The following is an 18,074-nucleotide window of genomic DNA, read 5'->3' on the forward strand; positions in this document are numbered from 1 at the left end:
GTCTTTGATACAACCTGTCCTTGGTCATCTCTTATCTGTATGTTGATGGTGTTGACATATTTTTAACACAAGGGGACGTGATCAGGTTTGTTGTATTGAATGTTCTCAACATCATTGTCGTTCCCTTTAATCTCCACAGTTCTAAATAACGGGGCAGAGGTATCCCCCACCCTTTGATACTCCACATTATTGCTGTAAAACTGTAAGCTGTAAAAACCCCCATTAATGTCGGCGCAGGTATTGTCCCCCGGTTCTTCGCTTCAAACATGTTGCACGGTTGCCAATATGTTATGCAGTCTCCTTGTTGTTGAAAATCTGACACATGCATCCTGAGCCTGCAGAAAAACATTCTGTTGGTTTGCGTTGAACTGTAACATCGTATCCCTCTACTCGGCTATTATTCCAAGGCTTTGCTGATGACAAGTTCATGTATGTTCGGGTAATACCCCTAGGTGAACCGAGCTGGCCAGTGCCTTGGACGGTGTGTTCGTTTTCTGATAAACCTGGCTTCCGCTTGACCTAAATTATCCCACTAGCAGACGTACTGAACTTCAGTGAGCACCACGGTACATTGTACCTCCAAATTTGCGGCTTTGGCCAGTTTCACAGTGAAGTTGGATATTTGGTTCCCTGGGAATGTCTTGGCTGAAGCGTTACTGGGGTGCATAATTTAAATGTAAAAAGGTGTAGTGCCCGTTACACAACTGGTGCCACTAGGGATCCGGCGTCCACCCAACTGTTTAATTTGGCAGGTGACCCCAGCCATTTGACTAGGCATTGCTTCCTAGCTCCACAACCTTTATTCTGTATGTCTTTTTCTATTCTACAAACTTCGTTGGTGGTCTTTACTGACTTTCTGGATCTCCTCCCTGAACACCTTGAACAGTCTCCCCTGAATAAACAATCAGTCGGTATATATAAAGACCCTCCCGCCAAGACACTCCATCTATAATGAAGATCGTGTCGTACTAGTTCTGCTAATACTCCTTTGTATAGACGACCTTGAGTTTCGAAATCCGCACATGATCCCCCTTTTTATGGGGTGTTCATGTCTGCTTTTTAAAAAGTCTTTTGCTGTACCGTTTTTTCTAGACCTCCAAGGAATTCTGTGCTGTTACATCCACAGGGGTGATTTTAAAAGATCTATGATGCATGTTCTTATACACATTTATAAATGTGGGTACGCCTCCACATATCTATGTGTTTTTTTGCCGTGAAGAATCGCCAAGGTTGCCTGTTAAAAGTTTGTATAAAAAGTTCAACTTTTTTAGCTTCGGAGTGTGTTACGAAGTGCTGCACCCTGTGTTGTTTTAGAAGGCTCTGTAACGGTTTATTTAAAGAGTCTATCTGTAGCTTAACAGGTACACCTCCTTTGTTAAATATGCTTTTAAAAGCCATTGCCACTCTGTGACTAGTTTTTTAAAGCCTCCACATAAGTGTATTTTGGTAGGATGTCGATGACGGCTAGCATATAGCTGGTACCATCATTTTCTGTGTGGAACTGGCTCAAATCCATAATATCTGCTTGCCATTGTTGATCGATATCAGATACCATGGTCATTAGCAGTTTAAAATATTTTTGGGCCGGCTGTGTAGCGCACAGGCCTCCTACTCCAAAAGCCACATCTTGACATCGCTCGTTGACACATTTTCGCCATCGGTTCACAGTTTACACCACAGACTTTCACCCCCTCTGTAACTATCAACACCCCTTTGTCGTAATTTATTTTCGACAGCTTTACGCCGGACATGTTCACCCCATAACCGCTGAACACAAAGACGCAACTAGGTTTTATAAACAACAGATTTTTGTTAACATTTAAAACATCTGTTTTATTCAAATTTGATGCACATTTAATAGTTTGGGGTATCAGCCGCTGCACGAAGATCAATCGGATTACAGATTCCGTAGTACGTGCGGTTACTTCATAGACACAGTGCCTTCCACCGCGTCGATAAGCAAACATGTCGACATTCCATTAGGCGTTCATTTTTATTTCCTGCAAGAAAGCGTAAATACATGTCAATTATCTACAGTCTCAATCTTCATGGGTCAATTTGTATAAGTTAAATTAGAAATACTTTCTCCACTCCAACTTGCAAACTGCTTTCTCAGCGGTGTTTCTAACACCAATCGTACACATGTATCTAAACTGCTTCATTTTCAAAAGGGGGTTATTCGTCGATTCTATGGCCCATAATGTTTTAGACACGCATTGTTCAATCCCTTTCCCAATCCCTATATATGTTAGCAGCTGTATCAGCTGCATCATTCCTACAAGGCGTTTAGGGCTCAACACGTAACATATTTTACATTGTGAATTATCAGAGTATCATGTTTCCAAACATTCGTGAGCATCCTGTTCGGGATCATCAATTTTATGTTTGTAGCACCATGTGTAAAGGTGGTGTTTTAACTGTGGCTATGAAACCCTGTATAACTCGGACAGCAGCACAGGGTGAGAGCCGCCGTGTCCCCATCGGTCTCCATTAGCGAGATACATTCCTTACATAGGCTATTATCATGATCCCCAGCATTTTCGTTTTGGTTTGAACAGCAAACAAAATAAATAATAACATTGTCTTTAACGCTATCAGTCTCAATAAGCGAGATACAGTCCTTACGTGGGCTATTCGCACAATCCCCTGGGTTTTCAAGTCGATCTGAACAGCAAATGCACTCAATATTGATAGTCTCTGCAGCAGCTTGACTCTACTCACTCCTGCACATTAACCCCTGTTTTCCGCAAAGTCCCAGAGGGGCAGGGTCACTCTCTGGCATCATAGTTCCATCCTCCTGCAAAACCATGGATTCATAGTAATTGTCTTCAGAGTTCACATCAGCTGCGGATGGTCCCCACGGGCATCACAACCAGCAGTTGCTCCAGAAACACATAATCCTCGTCCCAGAACACTTCAGCTTCGTAGCCAGCAATCAAATCCTGAGGATCTTCTAAACCATCATACACCGTAGAACAATCAGGGGCAGAACTATTGTTGGAATCGCTGGAACTTCTGGGGGTTGTTTTCCCGCTCGTCGTAACTGCAGTGGTTCATAATCCCTATTTCCTCCACCCTGAATAACACCGGAAAAAAAGTCTGAAGAGCACTTGCGTTCTCCAGACCTACAACAAAAGCTATATATCTAGGTTATTAACCGCTCCCCCAGCCCCAGTGCCATCATAGCCTTAGAACCACCCCTTTAGATCAAAATTATATTGGGTTGATATAATATATATATATATATACAAAATGGTGGGGTCCTCATCAAACATTCTTGGTTTCTTAGTATTGTATAAATGTATATTAAATCTATATCAAAATTATAGCCATATATATTGATAGCCCCTCCCAGTGGGGCAGAGTCACTCTCAGGCGTCATAACCGCATCACTCTGCAGAACCATAGATTCATAGTCCTTGTCTTTAGAGCTCCTATCGCTCGTGGATACTCGAGCAGGCTCTATGGCCAGAGGTCTCTCCAGAACTGCATTCTTGGGATTCTTATAAACTTTATATCCAATTGATATAAAACGTATACATTTTTATAAACATTCTATATAAAATAAATATCAAAATGTATATAAAATGTAGATTACAAATATATAAAATATATATCACAATTATCAGCGGGCTTATCAAAAATATTGGGGGGCTTATCAAATTGATATAAAATGTATATCAAACATTTTGGGGTTCTTATCAAATTGATATCAACCATTTTGAGCAGCAATCCACTTGATATCCAAATGAGGTGGGGCAAAGGTCAAAAAGGGGGCATGACCACCTGTCAAATTTGACATGGTCATGAAAGGGGGCCCCATGTACTACTCCTGTGGCTCCGTGCATCAGTCTCGCAGTTCTGTCTGAACGTAAGTGGGGAATGTCTAACCATGAGCGAGTGCCACATGGAAAAATGTGTCCTGAATAAGACACATTGCATTCTGTGAAATTTAGTATGTAATCCTGTATATATGTCTGTATTTACTGACACAGAATGTATTGCGAGCACAGTAGTCATGTAAGTGGGATATGTGGTCTTTTCGAGGGGGTTTGGACAGAGTTGGTAAGAGTACATTCAGAGTCATGGGATCCTCTAGAGGCTGCTTTTATGTTAAATGAGTTCCTTGCCCACATATTCCTATTCATGTTTATGTACATGCGGGAGAGAGCATTCTAATGCTTGAAGTCCGAAAGTATGTGTATGCTGACTTGAGGCAAGTGTAATTCAAAACTTGCAATGACGTGGGGGCTGTGAAATCTTCTTTTCGGAGTATATGCTGGAACATGTGGTGCTTTGCAGGGTGCTCTTTACTGATTGAGCAGGGGGCATTCTGGGACTTGGCGTGCTATATCTGAGACACAGACATGGTGGTGGTGGGGGTCACATTGTTTTTTTTTAGTTTGTGGTACTGTTGAGGAATTCTAATTGACAGAAGCTCATTCTCACGGCTCAGTCACTCTTGTTCTCTGAGGTAAGGTGGTCTGAGGATCGGTTAGAACATGGCAAACATCGCTGGACACGCATCAAGTCTGGCCTCTTCTTCGCAAGCAGAGCTTCCCAAAAATACATACCCAGAGTGCAGAGAAAATAGCCTTAAGAACACAGCAACCAGTGTGTTGGTGTTCATATAATACCTTGAAGATTGGCTTCTTTGTGACTTCAATTTTGTGGTGTGATCTTGCGACAGCCTTGTGCAACCAAACCTTCCTATGTCTACATTGCTGGTGCTGATCATTTGTCAAAGCTTGCATTCTATCCCTCTGATGGAGTTTTCTTTCTGGCTTGTCTTGGACATTTTCTGTATGGGTTTCTTCAATGTGACGATCTAGTTTTACTCTGAACTCACCTACCAACGTCACTTAAGCATAAGAAGAGAGGGAGCGCGTGAGCGGACTCTGACTTGGTGAACACTGGAAAATTAGTAGGTCCCCATTGCTCTGAATGCAACCACTGCAGCAAATGTGCATTGTATGCTGACTATCTGATTACCTTGCTAATAAGCTTATGATAATAAAATACAACATGCTCTATTTTCTTCTATTGAGATTTATGTTGATTGCATTACGTTTTTGTTATCTTCATTACTCCAAGTCGTGCTGCTCTTTTTCCCAGAACATGTTGAGGTAACCTTCCCCCAGTGCTGGAAATGGAAATGATTAACTGTCGGATCCCACTTGACACAGGTGGGTGGGGTTTGTAAATTAGAGGGAGGGGGAACTCAGGAGAATTTTCTCAGCCGTAAGTATTTGAAGCATTTCCGCCACATCCCTCTTCCTCGATCCAGTACTTTTGAGTAATAACAACTTTATGTGAATGATTGTCCTAGAACAAACACACCCAGCCATTGGCGTAGGAGACACATAAAATCTGGGGGGAGACAGGGGACATTTTGGGGACTTTGCTTTATTTATTTATTTAGTTATTGTGTTTTAGTCAAAGAACTCGACTTTTCACAAAATTAGAATTAAAATAGCAGTACGTATTACATTACAAATATCACTGTATAAAACAAGAGAAAAGAAGAAAAAAAACAGAAGAAAATTAAAGGATGCAGCAGCAAAGAACATGTCTTTGTATGTTGCATTTCTGGATTTTTCATCTGAGTATGAGCTCATGGTAAGAGAGAGGAAATAACAATTACTTCCAGTGGGCCACAGCTAGGACGCCAGCTTGTTAAGAGGCAGATCATCTGCAAGTGGACTCCTGCAAAATAAAGGAGTTAAAACCTTTTCTACCAACTGCTAGTTGCTACTTTTTTGTGTGGGGCAAGGAGACGTGTGTGTCTCTTGGAATGGAAAGATGGGGGTTTCAAAGAAAGAGGAAATCTGTTTGTACCTCTGAATTAGCCCTGTTATGGGAGTAGAGGGACCAGGTGTGTGATGTTGTTGCTTTGACTCTCCTTCGGGGCTACAGCAAACAAGGAGGATGAGCGATTGCAAGCCCACCCCCTTATAAGCATTCCCCAGGTCCGCGGCCGGATTTGTCGGACCCGGGGGATGCCTAGTAGGTGGGGTGTATGTGGAACCAGGGGGTGGCCAGAGGGGCAGCCCGCTATGTGGGCTGCCCCTCTCGCGCCCCTGCGAGGGCCGGGCCAGCCTTTCATGATGAGTCTGGTCCCTCTTATTCCATCTCATGCTGGCTTCAGAGGCTAGCCTTTCTTTGCGTTTGTTATTCTGAATAGAAAGCTGGACTCTGTTCCTTTCTCGTTTAACATTTGCTGCAAAGCCTGATCTAGTTGATTCTCTCATATGTTACTAGGACGGCAGAGCATGCGTCCTCTGCCCTGTTACTTTATTCAAAGAGCCCCTCTGGCCTTTCTTTGCCTCTCCCTTGTCTCACTGCTTGCTTGCTTAATACATACCTCCTTTCTTGAACACTCAACATATTCTCCCTAACACAGCAGCAAAGGCAGCTGCAGTCTGTCTTAACTTCTGTTTGTTCCGTATCTTGGATTGGCCTCTTATATCCGCTTTTCTGTCTTGTCTACAGGGGAAAGGCATGTGCCAGTCACTGCCATGATGGTTCTACCTGGCCATAGCTAGCCAATACTGGAAGGACATGGGCATATTATGCAAGAGGCTGGCAACTGCACAAGAGACACACCTCTTGCCTTTGTTTCTAACAGTAATTCAGTGGATGAAGAAACGCGAGAGCACACATATTGCTTATAAAGGAAAGGGATGATGTCACACTTGGTTAAGACATTTTGATCACGCCAGGAGCTAATTTCCAGCTGTAATTAAGCGATTACCTTTAAGACTTCTGGCTTTAAATAATGTTAGTATCACCTGGAAAGCACAGAGGTTGCTCAACAGGGTTCCTGGAGCACGAGGGGTACCCTACTCGTGGGCATGGATGATTGGAGGGCATTCTTGCCCTGTTTTGCAGCCTGGCCCCTACAGCCATGATGGGGGAGGGGTCTATTACTTTTGGTTGTACGTACTCTTTGAGGGTGGGCAGACATTGCCTCCTGCTTTAGCCCACTATCAGCTCTGCTTTGCAACTTTATCACACATACCTGTCAGGTGGCATGTAACTCATTGCTTCTAATGTTATCAGCCTCAGAAGTCTGGCATCCTTTGCCACATCAACTAGGGTACAGGCTTGCCACCCAAGACTTACCCATGTCTGAGTCGGCATCTGTCGCCCTGTGGGGAAGACACACCCAAAGAGCAGGGCACAGTGCCCTTGTGGGTTTTTCACACTTCTTCCTCGGGGTGGGCACAATTCACTCCGCAGAGAAAGTGGCACATGCTGGGCAACATTCTCCCACTTTGACAATGTCACCCAAAGAGCGAAGTTGGCCATTTGAAATACCTCTGTCGACTTATTATTGCGCAATCCACACTGATGGCTTTCAGCACCTGCGAGATGGTAATTAAGGGCATTTGCCAACGCACTCAAGAAGCACAGGACACCCTCTTACCAGCGACATGCCATGCTCACTCATTCTGATCACGAATTGGCATTTATCTGAGATCATGTTAAATGTAATTATTAATTTATTACATGTGTAGCATCACGCAAAATCCCCAAGCATCAAGGCGCAAAGTAAACTGCATGGAGTGGACCACTTCCATTGGTGCACAATTTTACTTTTCTGCCACAAAATTAACGATTTTAGTGTAAAAGGCAGGTGAAATCACATTGCTTTTCCACTTTGGAAGAGTGTAAATACCTCATGCAATTAGCGTTGCTGGCGGAATTGACAATGGCTTCCTCTGGACTCTGCCCGCTTTTACCAGGTTTCATTTCCAAGCAGATCCCAGAGGAATCCCTTGCCTTATTTCCAGCATGAGAATCCATGCTGGCAGTAAGGCCGCATTTTCTGGTGGAGCGGGAAATACAGGGGGTCCTGGTGTGTCCACTCGGCTCCCAAACTCCACCCAGAATATGCACGAAAATCTGGCCAATTAGAAAAAGCGACAGTAACAGTGTTTTCCACCACTTTTTCTCAACCAATTGACCTGGAAAATGCTGTGTTGCATCAGAAGCGGAATGCATTCACTCTGCCTATTTTATTTTTAATTTATTTGCATTTGGTTCAAAATACATAACAATTCATGTAGAACCTTTAGAAAATTTAAAATATTACAGACAATCATTCTGCAATTACAAAAATAGCTCTAATTCATTCTCAATGTGCTTATAAAAACTTGCTAATTCGTATATTAGGGGTTTATGAAATCCCTGCATTATTCTGGACCACAGAACTTCAAGGCAGTCCTCAAATTCAATTTCCACGAATTTCCTCAATTTAAGTGTCCTTATGTTCTTAAAGTGCGGACAATACAATATAAGGTGTTTCAACATTTCATAAGATTCATTACATTCAACAAATCGACATCCCACACAATTATTTGATTTATTCATTTCCCAGTTCTTGGTTCTTTCTCTTGTGTGGTATAGGTTTAGTCTGAAGCGAATATATACCTTTCGGATATTTTCACAGGGGAATAACAAGACATGATCATAACGTGGAATGCGCTGTTTAACATGTATACCGTATTCCTTATATAGCCCATAGGTCTTAATTAAATCAATTGTAATACACCAATCCATTTCAAAGAGTTTTTTCTTAGCAAAACCAGGACGATATTGTATATCCTCAACAGTTATATTTACATTGTCTAAGATTTGTTGCATTTTCGATTGATAATTAGAAAAGGATTTTGGAGTTTGAGAACCCAACATTTTATTTAAATCGATATACAATGAATTTATTGGAGGATAATGAATCTTAAAGTAATTGGACAACTGTCTCCATTTCCAATGAGATGATAATGAAACCAGTCCCAATTCGTGTCGAATAATGGCATTTGGAATTGGCATAGGGAGACACATTGCAGATTTCAGAAGAGAGCCCTGTAAGCTATCAAGCGCGCTTGTCATGTCACATAGACAAATATCTAATGTATACAGTATGACACTTTCAATTTTTAATGTCATAAAATCTATTAGCGGGATTAAAGAGAATTTGCAATAATGGCTATAGATCCTTTTCATTTGAGATAATAGTGGTCGAGTTTTATTTCTAATGATAGTTGACCAAGCTTTAATGGAGTTGAGGGCTGATACATAATACGCTAGATAGATAGCATTATTCACACGACAAATTTGTGTATTCAATATTTGCCATCTAAAATTCGCTCTTTTTGATTTAACTCCAAAGGTCATAATGGCAGTTTTCGCTGGGTTAGGTGTCAAGTTATGAGCTTTTGCAAAAGTCTCAAATAATGACAGTTTAGTTTGAAGTCCTACCGGGGTAGGGTCAAACAAGATGATATCGTCAGCGAATGCAATCCATTTCAAATGAATACTCCCCACTTTGACAGAAAACAAATTCCCTTTTTCCCAGTTTTCACCGAGATCAAATAGGTATAGATTAAATAAGGTAGCCGCCAGGTTACAACCCTGTTTCACACCTATTGTTGTGCATATGGGGGCAGTGGTACCACCTTCTGGCGAGATTCTTATTCTATACGAAGTATTTGTGTGCAACTTAATGATCCAATACATCAACACAGTTGGAATCCCTAACTTCATCATTTTCTTCCACAATAAATTGCGAACCACCGTGTCGAAAGCTGAACTCATATCGATCATTGCTATATAAACAGGATTAGAATTCTTTTCTTTTGCTCCAGCAATAACATGCGACATGATAAAAGCATTTAAGGTTGTACTCATGCACTTCCTAAATCCAGTTTGGTATTTCGAGTACATGTCATTCGCCCTAATTGCTTTCTCCAATTCGTTTAAGAGAAGGATAGAAAAAATCTTAGCCTCAGTATCAATTAAAGATATTGGACGATAATTTTCTGGGAGAGATGGATCACCCTTTTAAAATATGGATACTATATTAGCGGTTAGCCATGAGGGTGGAACCTCCCCGGACCTAATGATATAGTCGAACTTAAAGTTTACAATGCCAGCCCACAACACGGGATCCGCCTTATAAAGACATGGGGGAAGGCCATCAGGTCCTGCAGCTTTTGAATATGTCAACCTGGAAATTGCCCACATAATGTCAATGCAATCCCACTTCAGCCTTGGGATATTAGAATATTCAAGCGAAACATCTGGGACAAAACGAAATTTGCAAGGCAGTTGGTATTTAACCTTTATAAATGTTTGCCATGTCTGCTCAGGAATACAATTTAACGAGAACAATGCCACACATCTATTATCAGCTTTCAAGGTGCGCCAGATTACTCGTGTGTCATGAGCCAAGATGGCACGAATTAATGTGCAATTCGCGTTGTTATATCTTGAAATACGAGCAGATCTCAAGTTGTGTTTATAGGCTGATAATATTCTATTCCTCCTTGCCTTGCTATCTTCGCTGCCCAAGTTGCTTTTCTTTAAATATCTCAACGCCCTATTCTTCTCCCTTTCTAATAGTTTACATGTATGATCATATGAATGTGTATGTTGCACGTTACTTTGTATATTGCCAAACCGCTCAAGAGCTGTTGCAACTATATCAGGGTAATGCATACACAATGTATATTCATAATTTCCCCCTGCTCGTCTAATCCTCTCAATCTCTGAGGAAATTTGTTTAACAACAAAGTTGCAGGTCCCTCGGTTCCATCTGATGGAATGCAGAGGACGATCAATTTCAACCACTGCCAAGGTTATATTTGGCATAAGCGAATGACATTTTAGTTGAAAAAAAGTAGAAAGTTGTGCATGATCTCCTATCTCAATCTGTCCTATTACTAGGGGTGCCATATGCATGATAAGATTATGAGATACAAATATATAATCTATCATTGAATGCATCGTTCCTCTTGCCCATGTATTTCCAAGATTCATGTCATTTCTGACCATTAAATCCATATCCCACTCTGTGAGGAGTTCTCTAAATTTAACTCCTCTACTATAAGAAAGAGTGGACGATTTAAGTTTATGGGTTACAGTCAAATCTCTACAGTCACAATTAAAGTCACTGCCTACAATGATTTCACAAGTCTGGTATCTACCAGATATATATAATAAGCATGCATCTAGTTCGTCCAACATCTCGTCGACTGACAAGGCAGCTGGATTCCAATATAGGGAAATTATCATGAGTGAGGAATACCTAAATGAGGGTACTGCAAGATGGATCCCCAGTATACTAGCAGATTCCCAAGCTAATTCCGCTTGAGCCTGCAAGGATATCTTAACTCCAACCAACAAACCCCCAGATGGACGTCCTAGCAGAGATCTCCTTGCAGGTGAAGTAAAAGTTAAATACCCAGGAATCACAAATGGCTCAGTTTTCATTGTTTCTTGTACCATTATTATTGTTGGTTGGTCTATATAGGTTAAAGCAGAGTGCCACTTCATCAAGTTTACATACCCGCAAGAATTCCAAGACATAATTTGCATACTCATATCATTGCGTGGCTATTTAGCAGGCATAGACAATTAAGGACATAGGATTGCCGAAAGCATAGGTTCCAACCATGGTAGTCCTTTTGTGTTGGCTACAAATTTCAATATTTCCAACATTCCTCCATCCAGCCCTGCTTCAGATTGCGTACAAGTTCCACCTGCTACTTCAATCTTTTCAATACCCTTGCCTGGTGTTTCTAGAAATATTAAAGCCTCCGACTCACAGTCAAACGTAAACAGCGTCAGACCCTCCTTTTTTAAACCAGATAAATTTCATTATAGCCTCAGAGGTAAGATAACAAATAGCCCTGTGATTATTTACAGTTGCCAAAGAAACCCTTGTAATATCCTCAGATTTGATTATTCTCAATTGAGGTATTTTTGAGAATACGGAGAATGTGTAGGATCGATTAATGCGATTATCCGCCAATATCCTTTCATCCCCCTCAAATCCAATAATGTACTGTGTTGCCAATTCACTTCGTTGTGGCCTAGTAAGAGGTGTGCTTTTTCCTGTATTTATTAATGTTACAGCCAATGGGGATGCCCTAGTAACCACACGGGGATTTGACTCAAGTGAAAATGTGCATTTGCTATCGGATAAATCGTATTCCTTATTTGAGTTATTCATGTTAATTTGATTCTCAGATAAGGACCTTCTTAGTGGAGGACCATGGATAGATATATGGCTCGGGGCAAAAAAGGTACCCACATTATTTACTTCATTTATTGATAAATTCCCAGGCTGGGTCCTCAAAGGTGCCTCAGCCATTTCCGCTTTTTTGCCTTGGCCCATTTACCATCACTACATTTTCCTTTTTGTCCAATAAACAATTTTCGAACCTTATTGAATCATCACATATGACATTCATTTTATTGCTATTTCTATTTCCTACTTCTGATTGTATTTCATTACTCAGTCTACATACATTATTTACATGTGTTCGATTATTCGAGACATTAGTACATATCTCACTATAGGAATTCCTCGTAGATATTTTTAGGGGGACGCTGATTCCTCCGTCCTGATGCTTTATTTGACTTTTCGACGTACAGCATCTGCCTACTATAGGGAAATATTCACTTAAGGTGGCTTTTGCTGAGTTTTGAATAATGCAATCCGTGTTAGACTTTTCATTTTCCTTTTCCTGGGTTAAGTGATCTTTTGGAATAATCGTGACTATTTTTTGATGTAACACAGTTTTGGAAGTTAAGGTTTTCTGAGAGTTTAATTTTGCCAATTGTGTAGTACTAGTTTTTATCCTTCCCGTATTGGTATGCACGTCTTCCTTCAATAGCGAAGAGGTGCCGAGGCCTCCACCTCCTTTTTCCATCTTACTTCAGTTGCTGGTGTGAGGGCATCCTAACTCTCTTTGGACAACTGGTCCAAGTCAATGTGCACCTCATCTGCAATTTCTAGGATAGAAGTTGATTTTATGACCTTCTCCTCCCTCCTTCTTTTCGCAAGTCTTTTCACAGCACGCATATGCATCCTTTTAGCCCGGCGAGACATAAAGGTTGGGGTTACTTCGGTGTGAATATTTTCAATCTCTGCCTTTTTTTGGTTTTCAATTTCGTCCAACAAGACAGAAGGGCTATCAGGCAGACCTAAAATCGGAACTTTGGCAATAGGACTACGCAGCGTATCACAAGGCTGTGTTTTATTAAGTAATTGTGAAACTATTGTATCATTTAATGCGATTATCGAAGCTTTAATCTCACTCAGATCATTCTCACAAGAGCACTTCAGCGGCTCGGATGATACCCCATGTAATTGCCTAGAATTGTTACATTCTAGGTAAACAGGTAGCGAACATTGTGTACTTCTCTCATGACACTCATTTGTAGCCTCTCTTGATCTTTGGCCACCTATTTCATATTGCAAAGATCTCAGGGTATCAATTGCGGTTATAAAGCCCTCAATTTTATCCATCTTGGAACAAAGACAATGCATAATTGCCTTTAATTCCTTTAATTCCAAGTGGGTAAGTTCGTGGCCCTTATCGAGAAGATCTAATATTTTTGTGATCACTGGAAGGGGGCTAGGAGATTGAGGTTCAGCACTACCCCTATCAGATATGTTACCCTCATGAGCGTCATTTATGGATCTTCTTTGGGCTTTGATTTGCTCAGGAGAGTACAATAAAGCATGCAAAATCCCTTCAGAGCCTCCTTCGCCTATTATTTCATTGTGAGTTTTCATGATGTCCTTTCTACAAGTTGGTTTAAAAATCCCCTTGTTAGATGATCTATGAAAAAGTGGGGTCATCATATCAATGGATTGATTAACCTGTTCATCTAATTCAGCCATTTTCCTCATAGTTATCCTAAACGGGTCTTCATTAAAAGTGCAAGGTAGTAATGGGGTTGTGCGACTCCCCAAACTCACCCTGGCATCATTATTTACTTCCTCTTTTATGAAATTGTACAAAGAGGCAGTTGCGTCGGCATGAATCTGAGCCAAATAAGTAGTTTGTATTGGAGTATCAGTGCGATTCAAATTATCGTCTTTAGCTACCTCAGCTAAAGTGTTATTATCCAATAGCTCATTATCAGGAATACTCCTTTTGTGACCTAAGGAGTCATTATTAGTTTCAGTACAAGCTTTCAATATTGCCTCAGTGCACCGCCCACTACGCAATCCATTAGCCATAGTTAAAATGCAAGATAAAGCTCTTGTGCAATGTATTAGTGTAGAGACAGAGTTCTCAGCCTGCTAGATAAATGTCAGGATAAAACAATGGTGGGTAGAGACTAATCCAGCTTTACACCCGATATCTAATGAAATACGAATTAGCACATTATGAGGTGACAAGCACCTAGCACTTTATAATAAAATGTCAGCAATTAGAATATAGCCTCGCCCTCACTCACCAGCGCATATGATAAACTCATAAGATCTTCATATTCTAGCAATGTATCATTGGGTTCACTACTTTCAGCATGAACCTGAGCGTTAACACTTTTAAAAATAGAGCCTCTGGGATGAAAAGTGACTAATCACAGCAGTCTCCCTACTAAATGTGCCGCCAAACAGCCGCACAACAGCCAATGGGCTTTTCACCGTCGGGCTTAATGCCGCAAGGGTGGGTTGAGCGTAGTTTTCAACTCGCTGCCAGTCACGTGATCACACACGTGGTCCGAGTGACTCCGCCTCCTCCAGGAAGCGGTATGGGCCAGGCAAGAGCAACGCTCGCAATGCCTGGATGCTGGCAGGTAAAACACAAGGTCAATCACGGTAGTTCACTGCTCACACGGTCTTGGATTCCAAAAATAAAGCACCGCTCAGGCGGCTCGAGCGCAGTTTTCAACTCGCTGCCAGTCACGTGATCACACACGTGGTCCGAGTGACTCCGCCTCCTCCAGGAAGCGGTATGGGCCAGGCAAGAACAACGCTCGCAGTGCCTGGATGCTGGCAGGTACAACACAAGGTCAATCACGGTAGTTCACTGCTCACACGCTCTTGGATTCCGAAAATAAAGCCCACCGGAAGATTAAGCCTGGTGCTGAACACAGGTGTTACGTATTCCTGTGCACAATCTGCATTTGGAGAATTAACTAACTGAGCTACCTTACAAATGCTATCTCCTCTGCGGCTTTACCGTCTTAATCCCTTAACTGACATGGGTATTTCCCCCAGTGCCAAGGCCTTTTTTGGTGATTTCGGTATGTCACCATTCAATCCCTTGTAACTTCTTTGTTACATGAGATATCTCGGCCAAAGTTGGCCCCTTTTTTCAGAAAATGCCAATAAAATGTTGTTCAAAGAAGCCTGTGGTGTTTTCCTTGTATGAGCTAGGAACAAATAGTTTGCTGTGCTGTATTCGCCATTTTACAGGCTTTCAAGAACAGATTAAGTGGAAAACAAAATAACATATTTTGTTTTGCTAATCAGCCGTTTTGTGAGAGGTAGGCGATTTGGGCGTTTTGGAATGGAAGAAAAGGGTAGGAAAGGTGAATGGGAAGCCAGAAAGGCATACATTTCTGAAAAGTAGACAATATTCCAAGTTTAGGAAGGGGTGATTTGCACAGGTCAGGCAACAACTATGTAAGAAAAGATTCCATAGTTTGGGAGGGAATCGTGAAAATGACAGAAAAAAACCCAAAATTTCTGCACATTTCACTCTGGTCACCCACTGAAACACGCAGCCAACAACATATGGCCTACCTTCCCGTTTTACCACAGGTTTCCCGATGAAAACGGTACTTCACATGTGTGAGTGCACCTACCTGGGTGCAAAGGGAAAAGCCGAAAACACTGGTAACCCCAAGTCTTTTCGCACAGCAGATTTTCAGGAATTTTGCTCATGTGAACAACCTACAGATTTGGATTTAGGGTATCGAAGCCATGAAGGAAAACAGGGAACCCCATGCATTTCCGAAAAGAAGACACCCGTGGGAATCCACAGAGGTGTGACTTGCTCGAATCACCCCATAATTTATGACCCACAATCGCTGACAAAGTCTGACATTTTGTGGAAAACACACAGGAAATGCATGGGGTACCCTGTTTCCCTTCGTGGCTTTGACACCATAGGCCCAAAATCTGTAGGTTGTCTCCCCAAACCGTTTGGGGTTACCAGTGGTTTAGCCTTTTCCCTTTGCGCCCAGGTAGGTGCACCTACACATGTGAGGTACAGTTTACATCGGGACACCTGTGGGAACGCGGAAAGGTAGGACATGTGGTGTTGGCGGCGTGTTTCAGTGGGTGGCAAGAGGGAAATGTCTGAAAATTGTAGTTTTTCACCAAATTTCAGACTTTGCCGGGGATTGTGGGTAATACATTCTGGGGCGATTCACGCAAGTCAGACCTCTGTGGATTCCCATGGGTGTCCTCTTTTTGGAAATGCATGGGGTTCCCTGTTTTCCCTGGTGGCTTCGACACCCTAGGCCCAAATCTGTATGTATTCCACATGAGCAAAATCTGCTCTGCCGAAAGGCTTGGGGTTACCAGTGGGTTAGCCTTTTCCCTTTGCGCCCAGGTAGGTGCACCCACACAAGTGAGGTACCGTTTTTGTCAGGACACCTATGGGAATGCAGGATCAATGGACATGTGTTGTTGGCGGCGTGTTTCAGTGGGTGGCCAGAGTGAAATGTCTGAAAATTGTGTTTTTTTTCACCAAATGTCAGACGTCCTCAGGTATCCCGACGAAAACGGTACTTCACATGTGTGGCTGCACCTCCCTCGGTGCCAGGGAAGGCTACATAAGGTGCCCCCTCATCCACTTAGGGTGGGGGGAGGGCCGTCCCCCTTTCATACACAAAAAAACCTGGTGGATCTAGTGGGCCCACTTGCCCCCCCACCCCCACCCAAAACAAGTTATAATATATATTGTTTTGTTTTGCACTTCCCTAGGGGCAGATGGGCACATGTGTGTGGCCATCTGCCTCCGGGTGGGGTCAAAATGTACTCCCCCAGGCTTGGGAGGGGTGGCTCTGCCAATATTTGCAGTGGCCTCTCCCCCCCACCCCAAATGGATAGAGGGCATCTCATGTACCCCTTCCTGGGGGCAGAAATCTGCCCCCCACGGAGGGCTACATAAGGTGCCCCCATCCACTTAGGGTGGGGGGAAAGGGCCACCCCTCTTTCAAACACAAAACATCCTGGTGGTCTAGTAGGCCCCCCCACCCTCACCCAAAACAAGTTATAATATATATTTTTTTGTTTTGCCCTTCCCTAGGGGCAGATGGCACATGTGTGTGATCATCTGCCCCCAGGGGGGTGGCAAAACCTACTGCTCCAGGCTTGGGGGGCGGGGTGGATCTGCCAATATTTGTAGTTGCCTGTCCCCTCACCCCAAATGGATGGGGGCATCTCATGTACCCCTTCCTAGGGGCAGAAATCTGCTGCCAGGGAAGGCTACATAAGGTGCCCCCTCATCCACTTAGGGTGGGGGGGAGGGCCGTCCCCCTTTCAAACACAAAAAACCTGGTGGTCTAGTGGGTCCCTTTACCCCCCGCCCCCACCCTAAACAAGTTATAATATATATATTTTTGTTTTGTCCTTCCCCCAGGGAGGGCTACATAAGGTGCACCCCATCCACTTAGGGTGGGGGGCACCCCCTTGCAGAAATCCCTGGTGGCTAGTGGTCCCATCCACACCCACCCCACCTAAAGCTATGTTTAAAAAAAATCTTTTTTTTGTTTGCCCCCGTTCCCTGGGAGCAGAAGATCACCCATCTGCCCCCAGGGTATTGCCCCATGCTTTGGGGGCCAGGGGGGAGAGGGCAGCTTACATAGTAAGCAGCCCCTCCTCCCACTTCAAAAACAGATCCCTGCACGACACACCAAACACATATTCTGCGGGGGATAAATGACATTACATCCCCCCACTTAAAATTGTTGGGGGGGATTTGTCCCCCCATGTCCTACGCCCATGCACCCAGCCACCATCACCCATGACCGTTTATTAGAAACGTTCTATCTGGAGAGTGTATAAGTCTGTACGTTTCAGCACTCAAAACCCCAGTCCCAATAACACTTGCCTCTTCCCTATGCAAGTTCAGTCGGAGGGGTGGTGTCAGCGTTTTATGTGTGATGTAGGGACTTGACTGGGGTCAGATTTCCAATGTGTTCTTGATGTAAGTGTTGTGCATATGTGTAGTGCAGGTCAGTGAGGCTGACCAAAATCGGTCAGTCTCCATTTCATCCTGGTTTGAGAGTGTGGGTCTATGATCAATCTTTGT

Source organism: Ambystoma mexicanum, chromosome 6p (genome assembly GCF_040938575.1).
Source record: "Ambystoma mexicanum isolate Mex_15411 chromosome 6p, UKY_AmexF1_1, whole genome shotgun sequence".
NCBI classification, from domain to species: domain Eukaryota; kingdom Metazoa; phylum Chordata; class Amphibia; order Caudata; family Ambystomatidae; genus Ambystoma; species Ambystoma mexicanum.